The sequence below is a fragment of the Eptesicus fuscus genome, chromosome 12, assembly GCF_027574615.1.
Source record: "Eptesicus fuscus isolate TK198812 chromosome 12, DD_ASM_mEF_20220401, whole genome shotgun sequence".
NCBI classification, from domain to species: domain Eukaryota; kingdom Metazoa; phylum Chordata; class Mammalia; order Chiroptera; family Vespertilionidae; genus Eptesicus; species Eptesicus fuscus.
The window spans coordinates 31529525-31550985 of NC_072484.1; the positions used below are offsets into that span (position 1 = coordinate 31529525).

At 49.5% G+C, this 21461-nt stretch overlaps 1 protein-coding gene and 1 long non-coding RNA gene across 2 annotated transcripts in view; one reads left to right on the forward strand and one right to left on the reverse strand.

Moving 5' to 3' along the window:
- LOC114231359 (uncharacterized) overlaps positions 1 to 3116 on the reverse strand; it is a 36998-nt gene extending 33882 nt beyond the window's left edge. The window contains exons 1-2 of the long non-coding RNA XR_008557823.1: positions 3045 to 3116; positions 2621 to 2736 (exon numbers count right to left, since the gene is read on the reverse strand). This is a non-coding gene — a long non-coding RNA (uncharacterized LOC114231359). The remainder of the gene's footprint in view (positions 1 to 2620; positions 2737 to 3044) is intronic.
- Positions 3117 to 20445: 17329 nt separating this feature from the next.
- CSNK2A1 (casein kinase 2 alpha 1) overlaps positions 20446 to 21461 on the forward strand; it is a 56706-nt gene continuing 55690 nt past the window's right edge. Inside the window, 1 exon segment of the mRNA XM_028144652.2 lies at positions 20446 to 20579. The gene's annotated coding sequence lies outside the window, so the exon portion shown is untranslated.

Below are 21461 nucleotides of genomic sequence, written 5' to 3' on the forward strand. Positions count from 1 at the left end.
AGAGGCGCAGAGAGAAGGCAGCTGCCAGGGCTCACCCATAAACCTGCAGACGCTTCTGGACGCCCAGGTGGAGGAAATCGGAAGCCCTGGCAGCCACTAAAGGTAGGGGTGAGGGTGAAGCCACGTCTGTGCCTTCTCTCCTCGGGTTCTCCAGATACTCAGGCAGCACCACCCTCCAGGCAGGACAAGAAGTAGGGACCCAGCCACACTCCTGTTCACTCTAGAGCAACCCCAGCAGGAGGTATCCTTATCCCCGTTTTACAGATGAGGAAACTGAGGCTTAGAGAGGGGAGGAAGGCCCCAATGTGCTCTGACCTGGGTCTCTTGCAAGGGCCCTCACCCCTGGGACAGCTCTGTGCTGGCAATCCTGACCTCCACCAAGCCTGGAGGCCCACTCAGGGGTGTGGCTGTCTCCCTGTGAGCAGGGCTATTTTTAGTGTCGGCAGCAGGGGCTAAGGGCCAAAGCCAGGAGTGACAATGGGGGGAAGGGGGTGGGGCTGCTGGCGGCCGCCCCCGCACCCAAACAGCCGCCCCATTTCCTCGAGGAACCAGGCCATGCACAATACAAGGAAAGCCGAATGGGGAGCGGCTGGGGGCTCCTAGCGGGAAGGGGGGCTGACCTGGCCCATCAGGGCAGCTGGGGGCCAGGAGGGGGACTCCAGACCAGGGGGAAATGGACCATTAGTCCAGCTGCCTGGTCCCGACAGAAGTGATCATTCATGCTCCACTCACTCCCATACACACACACTCACATTCATTCTCTCTCACACATACACACACTTTCTTAATCTCTCACACAATAATTCTCTCATACAATAATCATACTCATTCTCACACACTCATTCACCGACACTGACATATTCACACTCATTCTCTCTCACACTCACTCATTCTCACACACTCATCTCTCACATATATTCTCTCTCTCTCTCTCTCTCTCTCTCTCTCTCTCTCTCACACACACACACACACACACACACACACACACACACACACACACCACACACACACACACACACACACACACATACACGAGTCTTTTATTAATTCCTAGGCCAGGGCATGGTCTAATTCAGCCTAGAGGCTGAGAACTGGGCCCTGGGGACTCAATGAAGCGAGATTCCCAAGCAGGACTTGATTTGGGGACCAGATGGGAAATGTTGTCACGAGCACCCCAGACATTTTACCAGGGTCCTGGCCTCTTTGGGGAGGGACGTCCCTGCTGGGGAAGTTTCAAACCTGGGGCTGGGGCTGGGGCTCTCAGACAAGCGAGGGCTGTGTGACAGGAACAGGAAGGTGGTCCCCCATAGCCTGGTAGCAAGGGCTCCTTCCTTGCTCCTCTACAAGGGGAATTCCAGTTTTGCCTGGGCAAGAACCCTGAACTGAACTTGACGTCTGAGGTTCCCCTATGTTCTCCCATGGCTTAGGGTAGGAGATGGCTTCTCCCCCTTCCCCATCCCTGCTCTGCCAGCCACTGCAGACTGAACTCTGGCTAATGCCTCCTCTCCATCCCACCTCTACACTCTTTTGTGTGCCATGCCCCATGCCAGGGATGCCCTCCTCTGTCTCCTGTTCTCCTACCACCATTAAAGCTCTGAGAACAAGAACAGTGATATGCTGGTTTGCCATCACATCCCCAAAACCAAACAAGTGCCTGACACATAGTAGATGCTCAAAAAATACCTGTGGCATGAAATCCTTGCCTCTTCCTGGAGGCCTCTTCTCCCCAAACAATGGACAAAATTATCTCATTGGGCCTTCTCAACTGCCCGGTGAGGCAGACATATTCATTCCCATTTTAGGGAGGAGGAAACAGACTGGAGCGGGAATGTGGGTGGCTGAGGATCACACAATGGGTAGCAGCCTAGGCATGACTTATATCCTCAAAAGCCCATACCCACCCCGGCCATCATCAGCTCTGGGAGTGAGTCCATGGAGGAGAGAAGACAACAGAGCTTTACTAAGAGAGTAATCAATGCTGGCAAGAGTGAAGTTTGCTAGTTTTGGGGTGGTCCACCCCAAGAGTGAGGGCTACTTCCGCCCTCCCAGGACCCACTCAGAGCTGGGCTCTCCTTCGCTTGGATGGAGCTGCGCCCAAGGATCAGGAAGGAAAGGCAGAGGATTTTGGACACGTACTGAAGGCAGACTCTGCACCACATAAAAAATTACCCACTGGAGGTGTTTAAGCAATATTTGGGGAATACTACTAGGCAATAAAAAGAAGCAAACTATTGATACTTAAAACATGGATGAATCTCGGAGACATTAAGACTAATGAAAAGCCAGGCACAAAACAGTACATGCTGTCTGATTCCACTTATATGTAATTCTAGGAGAGGCAAAACCAAGCGATAATGACAGACATCAAATTAATGGTGGCCTGGGCCCAGGAGATGGGTTGATGGGTGAGGGGCACAGGTGTTTGGGAGTGATGGAAATGATCTGTATCCTGATTGGGTGGTGGTTACACAGGGTGTACATTTGTCAAAACCCATGGAAAGAGACACACTTAAGGTGGATAACCTTAAGTACTTTTGATTTCATGTTAATAACATCCTGGTACAATTGTTTTTAAAAATTAGCACCATGCTCTCAACTTTGAGAATCTATCATCACTTACCAGTCAGACTGTGTTCTCTCTGGTAACGGAGGGTGCCTCCTTCCAGATGGTTCGTAAGTCCCAACACTTGAGGTTGCATTTAGGCACCTGCCAAACTTATTTCCAGGAGCAGAATGCTGCAAAGCAAAAGCAGGCTGCTGTTTATTGCGCACATACTGTTCATGGGTAACTCACTTCCCCCAGCACCCAGTGAAGTGGGTGCTCATATTATCTCCACTTCACAGAAAAGGAGAAAGGTGGAGGGAGAGGGGTCTTGCTCAAGATCACACAGCTGGCAGGTGGGAGAAAGGGGATTTGAACTCAGCCTGCCTCCAGGGGGTCACTGTTCCACCTTCCAGAAGGTTCCCTCTTTTCTGGCCTCTAATGCTCCCCACCCCTTCCATAAAACAAAATCCCAGCAGGGGCGCAGGCTTGCCCTCCTTACCTGGGAATGCCGGAACTGCAGCAGCTTGTTCCACTTCCTGGCTGTGTGACCTGGGACAAGTGCCTGTACTGGACCGTGTTCATCTGTAAAATTAGGGGGAAAACACTATTTACTTTTAATGAGTATGAGGTTTTCTTTTGGTGATAAAGTGTTTTGAAACCAGACAGAGGTGGTGGTTGTACAACATCGTGATTGCACAAAATGCCACTGAATTGTCAACTTTAAATGGTTAAGTTATGTTATTAAATTTTGACTCAATAAAAAAGAAAAAAGGGAAAGAGAGATCATCTGTGTAGATATCAATGGACAAGTACATTAAGAAAAAAACTACCTACCTTAAAAGTTAAAGTGAGGATTCAAAGAACAGCAAATGATAATGGCACTTAGGATAATGCCAGGCTAGCAGTAAGCATGCAAGACATTTGTATTTCCGTTCACATTTAGTGGCCCCAATTGTTGCCAAGCTGCCATCGTGGAGGACCAGCAGCTGCACAAGCCTCCCTGCCTCCGCCCATGTTCTCCTGTCTGCCCTCCAGCTCCCATGGCTCACTTCACTCACCTGTGCCCATCCACACTGGCCTCTTGGCCTTCCGCCCTCCCCGCTGCCAGGCAGGCTCCTGCTACAGGGCCTTTGCACTGGCTATTTCCTCGGCCTGGAACACGCTTCTCCAGACTCACACAGCTGCGTCCTCACTTCCTTCAGCTCTTTGCTCAAACGTCACCTCTTCAGGAAGGTCCTCCTTGACCGCCCTCAGAAAACAGCTCTGCTCCAACCACTCGCCATCCCCTCACTGGCTTTACAGTCTCATGTGAGAGCGTACACTGATTTGTTTACTGTGTTTGTTTGTTCATCTCCCCATGAGATTGGCAGCTCCTTGAAGAGGGACGCTGCTTTCTGCTGGGAGCTCAGCCTGGCACGTGGTGAGCCCTCCAAAGATATTTGTTGAATAAATGAATGAATGCCCCGGACAGTGTCCATCTGGTCATTCAGCTGGGCTCCAATGTGTGAGTCACCAAGGACAGGGACCCTGGGCTTGCCTCAGTGGCCTCAGGATCGCTTAGCACAGGGACCCTCTGTTGAGAAAAAAGACCTCGACTCCATTCAGGGTCCTGCCACCTGTAAGAGACTGGCCTGCCCCACACCACCCCTAGCCCTGTCCCCTGGGGTTCCCAGTTCTGCTTCCTCCCCTTACAGCTGTTCCTTCCACCTCCCAGCCTCTTCCATTCCTCCTCATCTGGTCCCTAGAACATCTCCTTGGGCCTTTATCTTTCCCCTCTAGGGGGAAGTTAGATACCTTCCTCCATCCTCTCCTTCCCCACCCTCCTGCCCTGGGTCCTAAAGCCTCCCCCTCAGGCTCAGCATCCCACCCCAGCCTCTCCCCTCACCTCCAGCAATTTCCAGGGAACAGATGTGGAGAACAGTAGACAGGCAGGTGTGGTCAGAGGAGCCTCAGGTCCCTCCTCAGGTCAGCTTGCTGTGTGACCCATCTCTCCACTCAGAGGCCATCTGGGGAACTAGGCTATTTGTGCTCCAAATCCAGCTCTACTGCTTGCTAGCTGTGTAGCCTTAGGCAAGTCACTTAACCTCTCTGTGCCTCAGAATTTGTCCCAGCACAAGGGCGCAACGCAATAATGCAGAAGGGCTTTGTAAATTGCAAAGCCCTAAACCACCCTTGGCTGTGTATTTGTGCTATTTCTGACCCACGGAGCTCAGAACTGAAGGACAACCTCCCAGTGGCCCTAAGCTATCGCAGATGTTATTCACCATCATCCTTATTACATGATCGATAACATCCTCAGGTTTCACAAAGGCCACAGTCAAGGGTCCATTAACTTTAAGACAAGGGTAAAGTCCAGAGAACACTCTAGGACAGCACACTTCCAGATAAACCCATTGTCCCACAGGGGCCTCACAATAATCCCAAACAGGGAGGAGTCATTGTTATTCCACTTTACAGATTTGGAAGCTCCAGGCTGCCTCCCCTAAGCCCAAGCTTTATTGTTGTTCCTGGCTGACAGACTGGAGTCCTTGTCCAGCCCTCCATACTGCACCCACCCTGGCACCCTGGGGACTCCTTTGAGTTCCCCCCACTCCTGTTTAGCAACACCGCTCCCCGGTTTTCCTAGGCACTTGCCTATTCTCCCAGAATCCTTCTGATCCCAGCCAGCCTGGCAGCGGCCAACGTCAGATCAACCTCACTTTTCCTCCAGATTCCAAAACCAGATCAACTGCATTTCCCCTCCTGATCCCAAAACGAGGCAGGCTGGCAGCACTGAGCACTACTGGGGAAGGGGGCCCGGGCAGGCCTAGATTTGTTTGTAAACATTACCAACAGCTACTACATGGGATGGGTTCTTATTCCTATCTTAAAATGCAGCTCTGAGGAAGTAGGTGAGCAACTTGCCTGAGGTCACATAGCTGGGGAGAGTGAGAGTCAGAATTGAAACTCAGGTCTATTTGACTCCAAAATGCTTGACATCAGCCTTCGCAGAGTTCACTGACATGGGGTGACTTCATTTCCAGCTCGTCCCCTAAGATTCTTCATCTCTAAAATTGAAAGAGTAATACTTTCTTGGATTTGTTGAGTTGTGAGAATTATATTGGATGAGTTTATGAAGTGCCCAGAATAGCACAGGGCACCTGGATGTGGCTGGGAGCTCTGTGGTGAGGCCAACCAAGGGTTAAGTCCCAGCTTCTGCCTGTGGAGACCATTGCTCTACCTCTCTGAGCTTCACTAGACCCATGTGGACAGCAGACACCATCAGCCCCTCTCACAAAGGTGGTGCTGGTCCCAAAAGCTAATTTTCTAAAAGTTAGAGACATGGCTCTCATACCAGTAAGAAGTGAGCACATGCCAAAATCGTATGTGATTCATTGGTATTACCTCGTCAGCTGTGAAGCTGCTTCAGAAAGTGTTAGAGAGTCTGAAAGGTTTATAGCTAACGGAAGACAAAATGCTGAAACAGGATTGCAAAGTGAAACTGGTTAATGTCCTTCAGGACCAAACAAATGTAGCCTTTGGGGTGATCTTTTCTACTGGAGAACAATGATTTGCAACTTAAATCTACAAGTGAGCCCATAACTTCCCTGAGTTTGGGCCTTAATAGGTAAGGAAATGACAAGTCAAACAAATATCTGTCCCCCTAGAGAGTTCGTTAACTAACCCTGGAGTGGGCCTGTCGGACAATGCTACTCAAAGAACATACAGTTCTCCTTTTGTTTTATTTCCAAGTTTTGGATTTTTTTTAAACCCGAGAATGCAATGTAATAATGGAGGTGGAAGAACTTTAAAGTGCTGAATGCCTCTTGGCTGGTCCTTTGGGTATCATCTCTGCCCAACAACCCAGAACTCTGAGCAGCAATCCCTATGCTCACCAAATGAGGTGGACAGGGAGCTAGGAACACCCAAAAGAACGTACAACCATTTGCAAGCATGGTCTTAGTCATCTTTATTTCCTTCCAGAGCACTCTGAGCTCAGGCCTGGGACTAGGATGAGGTGATGCCTCACATCACACAATCCGTAAGTCTCTTTTTCACGGAGTCCCTGCTCACCTACTGACATCTTATATAATAAGAGAGGAATATGCTAATTACCCATTACACCCTGAGGCATAACGACCAACCACTTAAAGACCGGATCACGGATCTGCAGGAGGGTGGGGCAGCGAACTACTAGCAGGGCCCGTAGAGAGCTACAGGAGGGGTAGGGCAGCAACCTATGAAGGGGGGAGTAGGGGGAGCTACAGGAGGGCGGGGCAGTGGGTGGAGAGCTACAGGAGGGCGGCAGCAACCTACTGGCACACGGATTCGTGCGCAGGGCTACTAGTTAGTTAATAAAATTATGTAGGTTTCAGGTGTACAATTCTATAATCCATCATCTGTGTATTGTATTGTGTTCACCATCTCAAATCAAGTCTCCTTCCATCTCTATTTATTCCCCCTTTACCCTCCTTTTTAAAAAACATATTTTTATTGATTTCAGAGAGGAAGGGAGAGGGAGAGAGAGAGAAAAACATCAATGATGAGAATCATCGATCGGCTGCCTCCTGCATGCCCCCTTCTGGGGATGGAGCCCGAAATCCAGGAATGTGCACTGACCGGGAATTGAACCATGACCTCCTGGTTCACAGGTCGATGCTCAACCACAGAGCCGGTGTGCCCCCCATACCCTCTTCTTCTTCTCCCACCCCCTTTTCCCTCTGGTAATTACCATATTGTTGTCTGTGTCAATGAGGTTTTTTGTTTGCTTAACTCCTTCATCTTCTTTTTGTCATTTATTCAACCATTATTTTCTGGGGGCCTACCTGCTGCCAAGCACTGTCCTGGGCATTTGGGGTAAAGCACAAAACAAGACAGACATAGCCACTGCCTTCAAGGGCCTAAAGTCTAAACAGGAGACAGATGATTGCTTAACTAAGATAGAGGCTAAATAATAAAAAATCACCACAAGCTCTAAGAAGGAAAAGAACAGGATGAACATGAGCAGGGCTGCCAGCCTTCGAGAGGGGCCGAAGAAGACTCCCTAAAAAGGTGACATTCAAGCTGAGATGTGAGGAATGAGAGAATGCCAGCCAATGGAAAAGCTGGGGGAAAGGCACCCCAGATGGGAGGTCCAGCATGTGCAAAGGTCCTGATGCAAGATGAGGCTTCAAGGAACATTGTGGCCATAGTTTGGCAACTGGCAGGAGATGAGCTGAGGGAAGAAAGCAGGACCTGAATCATGGTGGGAATGGGAGGAAGGGGTCTGCAAGAAATGTACATATTTAGATGTAATTCTAAATATGATGGGAAGCTATGGAGTGTTTTGATCAGACACCTTTGTAACCCTACACCGTGGGGTCTTTTACAGTGGGGTCCCTGCACCAGCAGCATCAACATCACCTGGAACTTGTTGGTAATGCAGATTCTTGGGCCCCACCCCAGAACTACAGGTCAGACATCCTGAAGGTGGAGTCCATCCCTTGGTGTTTTAACAAGCCTTCCCGATGATCTGATGATGTTTGGAAACCACTCTGGAATCAATAATCCACGAGTTAGAAACACAACCTAGAGTCGTCACCTGGTGGCACTTTATGGGAACTACAGCCTGACTGCTGCTTCCACCACCAGCCCTTTTTGACACCACAAGGAGGAAGGACACTTTCCACTGAAAGGACCCAGACCAGGGTCATGGACAGAAGGATGGCTTTAGAGTGTGCCTGTCTACTTTCTCACATGCAAGAACACACACATGGGAGGGCTTCAATAACTTCAAGTTTCCTCCTGCTATGCTTAGAATAAAACCCTGATTCCTTACACAGTTGCTCTGTCCTAACTTCCTCTCTCCTCTCACACACTCCCTGGCTTCCTTGCTGTTTCTCGGAAATACCAAGCATGTTCTTACCTCAAGGTTTTGTTATTTGCTGTTCTTTCTGCCTGGCATGCTCTTACTCCACACTTGCATGGCTTGCTCCTTCACTCATTCACATTTCCTTTCAAATGCCATGTCCTCTGGAAAGCCTTCCATGACTACACTCACTATGGAGCTCTTGTCCTACTGTCTTTCTGTCTGTGACCCTGTCTTCTTTGTTTAAGCAAAATTTTTATTACAGAAAAGCTCTCTGCAGCAGGGAGGGGACCCGAACTGGTTGTCCCTTTTTCTTCATTCTTGACATTATCTTTTTTTTAAAATATATATTTTATTGATTTTTCACAGAGAGGAAAGGAGAGGGATAGAGAGCCAGAAATATCAATCAGCTGCCTCCTGCACAACCCCCACCGGGGATGTGCCCGCAACCAAGGCACATGCCCTTGACCGGAATCGAACTTGGGACCCCTCAGTCCGCAGGCCAACGCTCCATCCACTGAGCCAAACCGGTCAGGGCCATTCTTGACATTATCTTATATATTTATTTGACTTTCGTCTATCCTCCTTATGAGACCATGAGTTTCAATAAGGCAGGGATGTTTCTCTCTTTAGTTCACTGTTGTAACCCCAGTACAAACAGTAGGTGCTTAATAGATATTTCCTGAATGAATAAATATACTGAGTGAGGCAAGTATTATCACCCTCTTTCCCACCAGTGGGGAAACTGAAGCCCAATGAAGTGATCTGACTACTCAAGTTCACACAATGAGTAAGTGGCTGGGGTCTAGATTTGAAGTAGGAATTCTGGACACTGAAGGGTGAGCTGTGTCCACACTGGCACCTTGAGGTTCCTGAGGCTGGGGAGAGTTTTCAATCAAGCAACCACGTCACCGTCACCCAAGATCAGCAAGCAGGTGGCTGTGAGCTCTGAAGGATGTTCTTCATGGTAAAGGGACGGAGGGCAAGGTCTAGATCCTAAGTGGGGCAGTACCACCAGGAGCGGGGCAGTCCCCAGTGATTGCCCCAGCCATACAGCAGGAGGAGAGCAGGGGTGCAGACATCCCGCAATGAGTCCCAAGTCCTATGTGGTATTCATAGTTCCTTTTAGCAATTGGCATAGATGAAAACCCTCTTTTTAATTATCTGAGCCTGGGACTAAATTCTATTTCACACACAAACACTATATGTGTGGGGTTTTGTTTTGCTTTGTTCATTTTTACTAGACTTTATTTTTTATAGCAGTTTTAGGTTTATAGAAAAATTATGCAGAAATGACAGAGTATCTCATACTCCCTCTTCCCAATACACACGGGTTTTTCCTATTATTAATACCTTATGATACCTGTGTTACAAATGAAGGACAAATGTTGATGCATTATTATTAACTAAAATCCATAGTTTATATTAAGGTTTACTCTTGGTGTTGCACAGCTCTATGGATTTTGAAAAATGCATAATGCGCCCAGCAAGTGTGGCTCAGGGGTTGAGTGTTGACCTATGAAGCAGGAGGTCACGGTTTGATTCCTGACCAGGACACAGGGCCGGGGTTGCGGGCTCAATCCCCAGTGGGGGGCGTGAAGGAGGCAGCTGATCAATGATTCTCTCTCATCATTGATGTTTTTCACCCTCTCTCCCTCTCCCTTCCTCTCTGAAATCAATTTAAAAATATTTTTTAAAAATTGCATAATGTCCTGTACTTATCATTACAGTATTACACAGAAGTCCACTGCCCAAAAAATGCCTTGTGCTCCTTCTATTCATCCTTCCTCCCTCCCCAAATCCTTGGCAACCACTGCCTTTTTTATTGTCTCTATAATTTTGCCTTTTCCAGCGTAGAGTGTATTTGCTTGGTTTTAATGTATAGTGACCTTGCCAGGAAAGTGACCTCCACATAAGTTGGAATCAGACTGGGTCATGTTTGGTTCAGGACTTTACCTAGAACTGCTCGCATTTTGGAGGATCACGGGCATGACAAGGTCGTGGTGTTTGAGTTACCAGAGCTCCTAATTCAGCCCGCAGATTCACGGTGATTCCACCTAAGCCATGACCTCCCAACTACTTTGTGATGTTTCCTATGTATTGTGCTCAAATATTTACATAGTAATTTATTCTAAACTAATTTCACTTTGTTTTCCTTTATATTACAATTGGGATATTATTTATGTTGAAATTATGTGTCAGTAGGTTATATTATCCAGGAATTTCATTTTGGAAAAGAAAAGAAGCATTGCAACTGTTGTTAAAGGGAACAACTGGGAACCCTGGGTCCCCTAGGGCAGTGATGGGCAACCTTTTGAGCTTGGTGTGTCAAACTTCGCCAAAAAACTGAACATAACTCGGGTAGTGTGTCACTTTGAGGAAAAAACATTATTTTGCAAATGTTTCATTCTCGGCATGCGGCCGCCTCAGCGGCCGTGTGTCATCAGAAATGGCTACACGTGTCAGTGCTGACACGCGCGTCATAGGTTCGCCATCACTGCCCTAGGGTTTCAATCCATAATTACACTGCATGACAATCACAAAGGCAGCAAGCATTCAAAAGGCACTGTGCTGGGCCGGTGACTTCTGTATATAAATTATGTCCCTACAGTTCCCCTGCCAGGTGCTACGTGGTGTGTAGTGTTATCCCATTTTACAGAGGGGAAATCTGAGGTTCAGACAGAATAATGTCCCTGAGTGGGACTGGATATGGAATTCCAGCCCATGCTCCTAACAACCCAGCATCCAGCCCTGGATTTCCTGGGCCTCCTGGAAAGACTATGTTGGGTGAGCTGAATATCTCCAAGCCTGCAAGGCCCCCAGAAGAGGGTGGATGGGCACATGGGGGAACTGAGAGATCACGAGCACAGGTTATGGCCTGGGTTCCCATCTTGGCTATGACACTTACTCTGAGTGACCCTGGGATAGTAACTCCCCCTCTCTGAGGCTCAGTCTGCTCATCTGTAAAATACGGTGATGTCACCAAAGTGTGGTAGGTACTATCTTTTTCCATGTTCCCAAGGCAGAAACCATGGCTCATAAAGGGGAAGTGGCCTGCCCAGTGTTAAATGGAGAGTGATTCAATGGTCCTCTAAGGACATGCCCCCTTTGCCTTGTAAGGTCCCCGTGGCTCCTTCATCTCTCAATTCAATATCACAGGTCACCAGGAAAAGGTCGAGGTCACCTTTCCTGGCCACCTATCCCCCAATCCAACTACTTACTTGTTACCCCACAGGGAAGAAGTATCTGAAAGCCCCAAGACGGGGAGAGCTGGAAGAGGGGTGCTGTCCTTGGAAGCACTGGGGCGCAGTTTCCCTGTGGTGAACTCCAGGTCCTAAATTAATTCATTCCTCTCCATATCCACCACTTCCTTCTCATGTAGACCACTCCTTCTTTCCTCCTCCCTTCCTGCCCAGCAGCCAGAGATCTTATAAATGTAAAATCATATGAAGTCACTCCCTGTCTTAACCCTTCCATGGCTCCCTATTGTTCCTTTTTTTAAAAATATATATTTTATTTATTTTTTACAGAGAGGAAGAGAGAGGGATAGAGAGTTAGAAACATTGATGAGAGAGAAACATCGATCAGCTGCCTCTTGCACACCTCCTACTGGGGATGTGCCCGCAACCAAGGTACATGCCCTTGACTGGAATCGAACCTGGGACCCTTGAGTCCACAGGCCGACGCTCTATCCACTGAGCCAAACTGGTTTTGGCATTGTTCTTAAGCTACACTTCTCTACCTGGTGCACAGGACCTTGCCCACTCCTCCTATCTCATTTCCCACAATGCTGCCTCCACTCCCCACTCCCCACGTATGTTCAGGGCACACTGGGCTCTTCCATGGGCCCTTAAAGCACCAGCATGTTCCTGACTTAGAACCTGTGCCCGTGTGCTTCTCCTCCTTGGTCAGCTCATAAACAACTCACTCCTTGCCTTCACCAGGCAAACTCCTCCTCCCTCCCTCCACTAGGCCAGCTTTTCCTGTTATGCTCTCTCATACCCCACCCACTGGTCTCTCCTAGCAATAATCCCAGTTTTCAATGATAGACTCATCTAATGATCTTCTCCCCACTTGACTGAGCTGCGCCAGGACCCTGAACTGTTTCCTGCTGCATACTGAGAACCGTGAGAAGTGTCTGCCCCCAAGTAGGCGCTCCGGAGAACCTACTGACGGGCGGATTAAATGGCCACACAGAGGAGAGAGATGGCCCATCTCCTCCACCATGTGGACTAAGACATACAAGACAACTTGAAAGGAAGGAGAAAATGGGAAAATGGAAGGCAGAGGTAATCCCAGGCGCAATCCAATTCACTGCTCAGCATGCCCGGACGTGCCAGTCGCCGTGCCGTGCACTGGGGACAGACAGTGTACGTGTGCCACACCGCCTGGACTCAGAGCCCAACTCACTCCTCACTAGCTGTGGAAGTTTAGGTAAGTCACTAAACCCCTAGGGACCTTGGTGTCTCTAACTATCAAATGGAAGAAGCGGAGAAGTTACTTCATTACAGAAAACCCATGCCTTAGGGCATTAGGACTTAATAGGCCCTTGAAACCCCAGGGGAACCAGCAATTCTGTTTGGTTACTGTTGCTGAATCACACACCACTCCAATATTTATGGCTTAAAACAACCACTTTTTCCTTCACTGTTGTGTGAATCAGAAACACTGGAAAGAACCAGTTGGGTAGGTCTTTGTTAGAGTCAGATGTTGGCCAGGCCTGCGATTATTTGAAAGCTCCATGGCTGGCTATTAACTGGTGGCACCAACCTGTCATATTCATTACCTGCACCCATCCACCCACCCCCACCATTACCTCAATTTCTAGCCTATCACCTTCTATTGTGCCAGCTCACTCTCTCCAGTACCCAATTCCCACAATCCTTAAGCCCCACTGAGACCTCTGATTCATTGAGCCTACCACCTTTCCCCTCATGTCCTCACCTCCCTCCTCCCTGCTTAAAGCCCCTGGGGTGTCATTATCCTCATGCACTGCACACTCCCGAGAGGCCCCTGCTCCCCTCTGCCGGAACACCCAATGGTTACACCAACTCTCGGTCCTTCTGTGCTTATTCCCCTGCGGTGCAATGTGGCTGAAGAACAACACACTACCATGTGGACTGGTCTCACTTTACTTAGCTGGCTGCTAGGCCCAATGGGCCTTCAGTACACTGCAGTTCCCTTGGCCCATTCCTTCTCCCCAGGCAATTCCTTCCTGTCTTCTCCTCAAACCTCCATCACCTTCTCTCCCATCTCAGTCTTAGCTGAGGATCTTGCTTCCTATTTCACAGGGAAAATTCTAGCAATCAGAAAATACTTCCACAAGCTTCCATTTATAAATACTCTGCCCCAAGCCATGGTCCCATCTTGTGTATAGTTCCCATCATTCTCTGTCTTCTCCCTCTGGCATCATCATTATTTCCAATCTACTGAATCATTCTCATCAACATAAAAATAGGCTAATATGTCTGCATTTAAGTAACTTCTCTTAACCCCACTCTGCTCTCCACCTACCACCCCATCATCAGTCCTAAAGCAAAACCCCTCACAAAGTTGTCTGTACCCACTGCCTCAGTGACTCTACTTGCTCTCCTCCATTACAGAAAAGATACAAAAATAGTACAAAAAATACCCAAATATCAATCACCCAGATTTTACCATCTTTGCTTTATCATTCTCTTTCTTCCCCTCCTCCTGAACTCTTATAGAGTAAGTTGTAGATGTGAGTCCCTTTATCCCTAAAAACCAGTATGTATTTTCTTAAAGCAAGGATATTCTCTTGCAATAACCAAGATCAGGAATTTTTATACTGATACAATATTATTATCTAATATAGAGACCTTACTCAAATTTCACCGATTGTTCTACTACTATCCTTTAAAGGCAGTGAAAACCAATTTTTCCTGGTCCAGGATCTCACACTGTATTCAGTTCTTGTGTCTCTTTGTTCTTCTTCCTTTTTTTAAATATATTTTATTGATTTTTTATAGAGAGGAAGGGAGAGGGATAGAGAGTTAGGAACATCGATGAGAGAGAAACATCGATCAGCTGCCTCCTGCACACCCCTCACTGGGGATGTACCCGCAACCAAGGTACATGCCCTTGACCAGAATTGAACCTGGGACCCTTCAGTCCGAAGGCCGACGCTCTACCCTCTGAGCCAAACTGGTTAGGGCCTCTTTGGTCTCCTTAATCTAGACTGCTCCTCAGTCATTCTTTGTCTTCCATGATCTCAACATTTTTGAAGAGTACAAGCCGGTTATTTTGTATAAATACCCTTCAATTTGGGTTCATGAATCAGTTAAGCATATCTGGCAGAAATACCACTGAAGGGATGCTGTGTCCTTCTCAGGAGGAACATGATGTCAATTTGCCCCATTAATGGTGACACTCCCTTTGACCAGTTGGTTGATGTGTCTGCTGTGTTTCTTCACTATAAAGTTGCCATTTTACCTTTTGTAATTAATAACTATCTTGTGAGGAGAACTCTAAAACTATGCAAATATCCTGTTTCTTCTCAAAGTTTAATCTCCTATTGATTGAAGCATTATGAATGAGTCTCTCCTGAAACAATTATTACTATGGTGGCTGCCAAATGGTGAATTTCTAATTCTTACTCTTCTAGATTTATTAGGTGACTTTCTGCTCTTAAAAAGAGATTTCCTTTTCCTTTTTGTCTTTCTGTATTTAAATCCTCTTCTCTCTCTTAACCCCACTCCAATCAGGCTTTTGGTCCCACCATTCTCCTTAAACTCTTTCCTATCAAAGCAACAATGCCCTCCACTTTGCTAATTCAGATTTTGATTCTCATCTTCTTCTTTTTTATTTTTAATCCTCACCCGAGGATATCTTTTCCTTTGATTTTTAGAAAAAGTGGAAGAGAGAGGGAAAGACAGAGAGAAACACAGATTGATTGCCTCCTGCATGCGCCCCGACCATGGCCAGGGGCGGGGAGAAGCCTGCAACTGAGGTATGTGCCCTTGACCAGAATCAAACTTGGGATCCTTCCACCTGCAGGCCAATGCTCTATCCACTGAGCCAAACTAGCTGGGGCAAGATTCTCATCTTCTTGACCTCTCAGCAGCATTTGACACAGATCACCAGCTCTCCCCCTTTGAGCTGTTTTCCTTACTGATCCCCAGGACACACCCCTAGCTGCTCTTCCTTGGATTCCTTTGTTTGTTTCTTATCTCTTAATGATGGAGTCTCAGTCCTTGGTCCGCTTCGCTTCTCTGTCTATGCTCACTCCCTTGGAGATCTTACCCAGTTGCATGGCTTTAAAAACCATTTCTACAACGAGGACTCCTGTGTTAATCTACTTGGGCTGCCAGAGCAAGATATCACAGACTGGATGGCTTAAAAACAGAAATTTAGCCCTAGCCAGTTTGCTCATTGGTTAAAGCATCAGCCCAAGGACCGAAGGGTCACGGGTTTGATTCCTATTCAAGGGCACATACCTGCGTTGCAGGTTTGATCCCCATCCCCAATGGGGGGGGGGGGGAATGGTGGGAGGCAACCAATGGATATATCTCTCTCACATAGATGTTTCTCTCTCTCTCCTCTCCCCCGTCCTCCACTTTCTCTGAAAAAAAAAAAATCAATGAAAAAAATATCCTCACTCCTTGAGTGAAGACTAAAAATCCTATCTAATAAATGAGTAACATGCAAATTAACCATCACTCCGCTACACCCACAAGCCATGCCCACCAGCCAATTAGGAGCGAGTATGCAAAATAACCCAACCAAGATGGCTGCAGCCACGGAGCGAGCAGGAGGCTTGGGTTTCCCTGGCAATGGAGGAAGCCAAGCTTTTCGCACACCCTGGCAGGCCCAGGCCTCCACTCAAGGCTACAAAGTTTCAATTATAGAAGATAAATAAATCCCAACAAAAATGGCAGCAGCCACAGAGCTGGAGAGAGCAGGAGGCTTGAGTTGCCCTTGGCAATGGAGGAAGCCAACCTCCTGCAGCCCTGGCCTGCCTAGGCCTCCATTCAAGGCTACAAAGTTTCGATTATAGAAGATAAATAAATCCCAGATACCAGGGCCTCCGCTTGGGTCGCTGGGGGGCGTGGCCGGCCTGCAAACCACCACAGGCCCCTTGCCCAGGCCGCCCCACACCCCAAGGGAGCCCCCACCTTGATCCAGCACACTCTTCAGGGCAAACCAGCCGGCCCCCACCTGTGCAGCAGGCCTCTATCTTATCTAATAAAAGAGTAATGTGCAAATTGACCGTCACTCCAACACACAAGATGACTGCCCCCATGTGGTCAAAGATGGCTGCCCCCATGTAGACACAAGATGGCCGCCACAAGATGGCCAGCAGGGGAGGGCAGTTGGGAGGGATCAGGCCTGCAAGGGAGGGCAGTTGTGGGCAATCAGGCCAGCAGGGGAAGGCAGTTAGGGGTGACCAGGCCGGCAGGGAAGGGCAGTTGTGGGGGACCCAGGCCTGCAGGGGAGAGCAGTTGGGGGGGGAACCAGGCCTGCAGGGGAGGACAGATAGGGGTGACCAGGCCTGCAGGGGAGGGCAGTTAGGGGCAAACAGGCTGGCAGGGGAGCAGTTAGGCATCAATCAAGCTGGCAGGGGAGTGGTTATGGGGTGATCAGGCTGGCAGGCAGAAGCGGTTAGGGGCAATCAGGAAGGCAGGCAGGCAAGCAGTTGGTAGCCAGCAGCCCTGGATTGTGAGAGGGGTCCCAGATTGGAGAGGGTGAAGGCTGGGCTGAGGGACACACACCCCAGTGCACGAATTACGTGCACCGGGCCTCTAGTAGTAATAATAATAAAAACAAAAAATAATAAATACATTTTAAAAATGCAGTAAAATTGATCCTATGGCACTTCTGAGCCTAGGCCTCAAGAGAGGCCTTGCAGCTTTTCTTCTCTTCCTTTTGGAGGTCATCCTGTAAGGAAGCCTGAGCTAGGCTGCTGAAGAAGCCACATGAAGAAACAAGGCACTCCAGCCACAGACCAGTCAGTGGCCAGATCTTTGAATGAGGCCATATAGGACCAGCCAGCCTGTCAACTTGCTGACCGCAAGGGCAGGAGTAAGCCCAGAGACCATGTGCACCAGAAAAGAGCTATCCTAGTTGAGACATGTCCAAACTGCTAATCCATACAAATAAGCAGATGATGATTGTTGGGTTAAGCCACTCTGTTTTGGGATGACCTGTTAATCAGCAACAGAAAGCTGATACATCTAGGTTCTCAGTGCAGTGACCCAGGTTGAAATGCAAGTTCCATCTCTGGCATATGATCTTGGGCACGTCCTGTAATCTCACCAAATCTGTTTCCTCATCTGTACAATGGGATACTTTTAGTTTCTACCTCCTCCAGCTAATGTGAGGATTAAATTAGATGATGTACATTCAGTGTATGGCATAGGGCAAGCACTGTCAACATCTTAACTGTGGTTGTTGCTGTTGTTGTTTGAAGGAAGTCTAGCTTGAGACTTGCTATGTAAGGGGTCGGAAAGTGTAAATGTGAAAGATAACTGAGCTTGTCTTTGAAGGCTCCATAACTAGTGGATGTTGGAGACTGGGAGCTTCTTGGGACCAGAGACCTATATCAGGCTAGCCTGGGAGATGGCAGGGATTGGGTCTCAGCTGTGTCCTACATAGTACAAAGGGGCTGTATGTGTGTGCCTGGTGAGCCCTATATACATGAGGTCACGGATGGAGGCTGGAATTGGGTGGAAGAATGAATAATGCTGTAGGAGGGGCTGAGATCATAGGAAAGGTGTGAGGGCTAAGTCTTGGGAAATACCCGCACTCTGTGAAATTACTTTTTTAAAAATATATATATATATTTTTATTGATTTCAGAGAGGAAGGGAGAAAGAGAGATAGAAATATCAATGATGAGAGAGAATCATTGATCAGCTGCCTCCTGTACACCTCCCACTGGGGATCAAGCCTACAACGCCGGCATGTGCCCTGACCTGGAATTGAACCGTGACACTCAACCACTGAGCCACATTGGCCGGGCTGAAATTACTTCTTTTATTCTTTTGTTTACCTGTGCATAATCTGTTTCTCACTTTAGAAGGTGCTCTCCATAAGGAACTGGGATGGGTCTTGCTCATGCACCTCACACAATGTCTGGTTCATAGCAAGTGATTAATAACTATAAACTGAATAAATGTGAACAAAGGTGGGGGGAAAGGGAGCCACGAGAACCAAAAAGACATGGTCGGAGAGCTAAGTGGAAGGCTAGTCATTTCCTGAAAGAGGGCTTCACAGAAACATTGGGATCATCTTCTCTAACTTCCTCAGTCCACAGGTGGGGAAGCAGAGGGCCAGAGAGGAGGAATGACCAGCCTGAGGACACCCAGGACTGCAGCTTCCCGGCCTATGAGATCAAATGCCACAGACCTGCCGGACAACGAGGAACAGAAGTCACGGCCACCTCCCTGTGGCCATCACTCTAAGTCAGCAGCCGCCACCACCCCCATCCCATCCCATCCCACGGGGGAGAAAATTGTCTCTTTGGGAGCAGAGGTGCCAGTAAGCTAAACTGCTAACGGAGGGCTGGAGCGGGCAGGCAGCTCAGGGATAACAGCTGGTCATACCAAAATAACCCGGCCTCCTCACCTTGTTCCAGCCCTCACACCTCTGCCCCCTCAGAGGTGAGAGGAACACGAATTCCTGAGTAACACTTCCACACACCAGCTTTTAGCAGGGCCTGCAGGAGGCGGGGTGGTCATTAGACCCAGCCCTGTCCACTGGGGGCTCACAGTTTGATGATGGAGGAGGCAGGCTGGGCACCAGTCAGGCTGCTAAATTATGGTGCATACGTCTTTTTTTTTTTTTTTAATATATTTTATTGATTTTTTACAGAGAGGAAGAGAGAGGGATAGAAAGTTAGAAACATCGATCAGCTGCCTCCTGCACACCTCTTATTGGGGATGTGCCCGCAACCAAGGTACATGCCCCAGACCAGAATCGAACCTGGGACCTTTCAGTCCGCAGGCTGACGCTCTATCCACTGAGCCAAACCAGTTAGGGCAGATGGTGCCTAGGTCTTGGGGAGCTCAAGAGAGGGAAGATCCTCCGAGAAAAGGACCCCTGAATTATTTTCATGTATGTTAGCCAGTCCAGGAGGTAACAGTAGCCAAAGGAACTGCCAGTGCGAAGGGAGGTGGGCAAAACAGATAAATTTCAGGAAAATTTGCAGTGGGAGGGAGCATCAGGAATTGGGGGGGGGGGGCGCGGAGGGGCAGAAATGGAGGTAAAAGGGGGCTGGATGGGTTGTCCACATAATGTAGGAACATGGATGTCAAGAGGAGAGATTTGCTGTTTTTGGTGTACAAAGGAGAGCCTTGGGAGATTTTTAACCCAGAAGACGCCACGATCAGGTCTGCACTGCAGAAAGCGCCCTGTGGCTGCTTTGGGGAGGTTGCCCGGGCAAGAACAGGGGTGGGGTGGGGGCGGGGGGTGCAGACCGACCAGAGAAAACACTATTCTGCATGGGCAGCTCCAGATAGGACTCCTATAGGAAACAGGAATTAGGTCTCAGTCCCTAGAAGGCCAGTATCGCCCCCTCCTCGACTCCTGGGCCACACCACTCCCGGGGTCCAACTTTCGTCCGCTAGTTCCGGACTCGAAGTTTGAGCAGACAAAAATGTACTACCGGAACCTTAATCCTAGACGAGGGGTCCGAGCAGGAGACTTCAACTTCCAAAATGCTCCGCTCCTCAGCTCCGCAGGTCGCGCATGCTTCTTTTCAAGAAAGGCGGGTCGGCTTGCCGATTGACGGCACTCGTCAGCGGGTGAAGTGCGGGAAACCTAGGGACCGCCATCTTAGCTTGGGTCAAACCAATTGGGTACTTGGAGGGGGGGAGGTTCATGTTGTCTCTCTCGTCAGTTCTCAGAGGTACTGAAATAAAACGCGCTTAATTACTGCAAGTCTCTTCCTTACGCTTCACCTTGAGAACTTCTTACGTTTTGCACCCTAGTCCGGAAATGAGCCCCAGGGTACAATAGCACATCCCAGCATGGCGGCACTCGGCGCGATCCCGCGGGGGGCGGGGTCTGAAGCAGTCCCGCCCCATCTCCTGGTAGAGAGGGTTTCCGCTTCCGGCAGTGGCGGGAGCAGCCTCGCTCTGGTCCCTGCGGCTGGCGGCCGAGCCGTGTGTCTCCTCCTCCGCCGCCGCCATATTGTCTGTGTGAGGAGAGGGGAGCGCGGCCGCTAGCGCTGCCGCTTCCACCACAGGTACAGTGGGAGCCGCCAGGCGAGGCTGTTGAGGGGTGGAGGTTGGCCCAGAATAGGGCAGCCGGGCGCGGCCGCCCCTTGTGCTTCCAGCGGACTCCGGAGTGCCCTTCGCCTTCCCCTGCCCGCCCCCCCCCCCCCTCTACACACACACCAGCCGAGGCGCCTGCAACCCACCGGGGAGGCCCGGGGCCACCCCCCAACCCGGGGCGGGGGGCGGGGGGCGAGACGTGGGAGCCGAGGCTGGTGTGAAGGTGGGAGCTAGCTTTCGGGAGTCCAGCTCCTTCGGGGAAAGGGGACTTCACTGAGGCGGGGACTAGGGGGTAACTTGGGAGGAGGGGGTCACCAAGGGGGAAGGGAGCTTGAGGGGTGGGGCCGCAGGGGGATGCTGGGGCCGGTGCCTAGGGGAGTGGTGCCTACTGGGAAGGGCGGGGTGAACCCGCGGCGGAGCAGAGCAGCTGGAGCGGGGGGGCCTTCGCAGGGTCCCTGTGGGCGAGGCTGGGCTTCGCACCTGCAGGCTGGGCTGCAAGGTGGGGGGAACCCCGGGCGCGGTCGCCGAGGAGAAAGCCGGAGAGGACCACGAAGTGGGGCAGACCGGGTTGGAGCTGGAGTTAAGGGATAGTTGGGAGCCTGGGTGGCAGAGGAGGCAGAAGGAGAGTTAAAGGCTGGCTAAGACTATACCTCTTAGCTGGTGACCTTTTGAAAGAGTAGGACTTTTCTTTCGTCCCCGTCTCTCCGCCCCTCTCCTCCCCCGGCGTTGGAACATTTTTAGCCGAGGCAGGTGATGGGTGGAGCTTCTGTAGTTTGTTTTTGGGAAGCAAAGTCAGGGTCAGAAGTTGCTTCTTGGCTATTGCTATTGTGGGAAGGGAAGAGTTCTGAAAAGGA